This window comes from Sinocyclocheilus grahami, unplaced genomic scaffold (assembly GCF_001515645.1).
Source record: "Sinocyclocheilus grahami isolate Dianchi unplaced genomic scaffold, SAMN03320097.WGS_v1.1 scaffold346.1, whole genome shotgun sequence".
Lineage (NCBI taxonomy): Eukaryota > Metazoa > Chordata > Actinopteri > Cypriniformes > Cyprinidae > Sinocyclocheilus > Sinocyclocheilus grahami.
Window position 1 is genome coordinate 439,639 of NW_015505525.1, and position 2,995 is coordinate 442,633.

Here is a 2,995-nt window from a genome sequence, read left to right on the forward strand (position 1 = left end):
GGGGGCATTGTTCTAGCTCTTTGAGCTCTTTATTGGCCTATATTTTACAAGCGAGGCAGTAACTGTTCATGTATTGTGTTAAAGTGCCAAAATTCAGGGTTTCTAAATAATTGTGTTATCTGACGGAGATCAGCAGACAGCGGTGATTCCTGCAGATTCACCTGGACATGCAAGTCAGCACTTTGCTATTTTCCCTCACATGATGCTTCTCAAGGTCAAACGCATTCAGTGACCTTCCATGCCAAGTTATCCCATATTCCTACCCATCTGGCAGACCTCCAAGTAACAGCGCACCCTCCCTTTATTTTCTTGGAGTCTTATTTATGGCAACCGAAAATATGTCCTCAGCATGGAAGAGGCAGAAGGCCTGGAAATGTGATAAAGCAGGGCTTAAGTGTAACTGGAAAACTTTTCCCGAGTTTGGGCATTTGATATTATGACAAGTAACTAATTAAAGTCAGAAAAAAATAATATGGTAATAAGTTTTATATAGCCTATTTTTATTACATTTCAGGTTTCACATTTTACACTTTTTAATCATTTTAATTTCTATCACTCACTGCATGGGTACAAAAAAATTGCCTATTTTGCATACAGCAAACCGTGAAAGGTGAGTGATTCGTTTAGCATTTGTCTATAACCTCTTTGGTAGGCTAAATGCTTTTTAAAATAAGATACTTTCATTACCATTCACAACTGAATTGTTAGCCGCCATGTTTCGCTTTGACGCGCCCCTTGCGACCTCACAATTCGGATATCGTCTAGAAGAGGAGGGATTCCCAAACTTTTTTGTCAGCCGAACCCTTTTGACCAAAAATATGTACTCGTAGATCCCCCTGAGCTTTTTAGTTAATATTTCAATAATTTAACAACACATAGCTATCATGTTCATGGTTCTGATCAAATATTTTACTGCTCGTTTCTTCTATTATATTATAAAACAATTTATTCATTTTAATTTGATATTTTTACGATTTAATTAATGACTTTTCATCAGCTCACGAACCCCACTCCACTGCTCTGAACAGGTTTAAAAAGTAGTTAGACTGAGATCGTTGCATGAAGATGATCACATTTGATCAATGATTCATTGAAACATAATCATCCAACTGTTCTCTCTGCTTATGCAAGCGTTAAAATTGGTGTGACAAGGCTTTTGCATTGATAATTAGCTTGGATATCTTGTTTTATACTGTTTAAATGACCCCAAAGCATTGTGCTGCATGTGTGAGCATAGTCCAAACCCTGAGGATTTTTATTCTTGGTTACAAGTCTTCACACTTCTAGCTTGTTTGCTAATAGATCAGCTCATGAAAGAGCCTAAGATCTGATTGATTGATTGCCTGATGAGATAAGTGCATTTGGGGATTTGAGTGGGTGTATTTGTGTGCCTCTTAATGAGTCAAAGTGAGGAGTTTAGTCACATTGGAAAGCTTAATCTCCTACTTTAGTTCACCTAAACCCATTACAGAAGCCTTCATAATCCTTGCCTATACAATCCACTTCACTACATCCACCTTAAAGTTTTGGACTTTGGAAACCACAAGGACTCATTAGACGTCACTTTTGGCAAGACAGGATCTTCTAAGCAAGTTAATGAAAGCCATTTTTAAGGAGTTTACTTAAAAACTAAAACAAACATTGTGAAACAAATTCAGTTAGTTACAAATGTTGAACCATTTTTTAAAATCTTTATTCCATTTTGAAAGCATCTGAATCATTTACATCAACTCTCAAACTGTCTACACATCAGATCAGTACAAAAGGGGAGGGGAGGTTGGTGGTTGGAGAAATCCATTTGAGGTTCACGGTGGTGGGGGGAGGTAGAGAAGGAAAGAGACACAAATATGGTCTTTGCTGCCCCAAACCCCATCATTTAGTCCAGTGCCACGAGCTGCAGGGAATGCTGGGAAGGTGGAGGACTCAGTGCAGTAAACCCCTGAAAACAGACAGAAATACAGAGAATCAAAAATCATACATTTCAAATGATAATGAAAAAAGTTGTCTTGATCATGAAGTTACCACAAGACAACCTTAAAACAAAGGGAGCATAACAAATGTGCTTAGGTTTAAACTTTAAACAGTTCAATTAACAACTAATCAACAGTCACGGGGCAGCGAGGTTGTAGTAAAGGGCCCGAAGGCGGCAAATACAAATTGGGTATTTATTCCACAAACACTGAAGAACAGGTAATCCACAAACAGCAGAACGTGAGGTACAGACAATAATAAGCGACAACTCAAACTGAAAGGACAGAAACTTAAAACAAAGACCAAACTAACAGAAACTGTGACGCTAATGTTAGGAATATTAAAATAAATGTTTTTTCCAGTTGACATGATTTCACTTGTTACAATAACAAACATTTGTTGACTGGATTAGTTAATAATACTTAAGTCAAATGAAGTAACGGCTGACTACAATCTAAAATAATTTTCAACAAGAAATAAATTGTCAAGTTAACAGAATTTTAAGGCAGTGAATTAATATTGAATTATTATTGTATTATTTAAAATAAATATAATTTAACATTATAATCTATGTTGGATATTTATTTTTGCATGCTTATTTCCCCCATTACATTTAGATTACATTTGCCATGATACAGTACTCATTCACTTATCTTTACATTTACATTTATTCATTTAGCAGACGATTTTATCCAAAGCGACTTACAAATGAGGACAATAAAAGCAGTCAAAACTAACAAATGAGCAACAATATATAAGTGCAAATGACAAGTCTCGGTTAGTCTAACAAAAATTTTTAATAAAAAAAAAGAAGAGAAAGTAGAATTAAATTAGAATAGAAAGTGCTAGAGTTAGAGGGTCAAATAAAGGTGGAACATATGTGTTTTTAGTCGTTTCTTGAAGATGGCTAAGGACTCAGCTGCTCGGATTGAGTTGGGCAGGTCATTCCACCAGGAGGGAACAGTTAATGAAAAAGTCAGTGAAAGTGATTTTGTGCCTCTTTTAGATGGCACAATAATACGCC

At 36.0% G+C, this 2,995-nt stretch overlaps 1 long non-coding RNA gene across 1 annotated transcript in view; it reads right to left on the reverse strand.

Moving 5' to 3' along the window:
* Nucleotides 1-1,720: 1,720 nt before the first annotated feature.
* The window catches only part of LOC107548344 (uncharacterized), a 9,324-nt gene continuing 8,049 nt past the window's right edge, over nucleotides 1,721-2,995 (reverse strand). Inside the window, exon 3 of the long non-coding RNA XR_001604467.1 lies at nucleotides 1,721-1,939. This is a non-coding gene — a long non-coding RNA (uncharacterized lncRNA). The remainder of the gene's footprint in view (nucleotides 1,940-2,995) is intronic.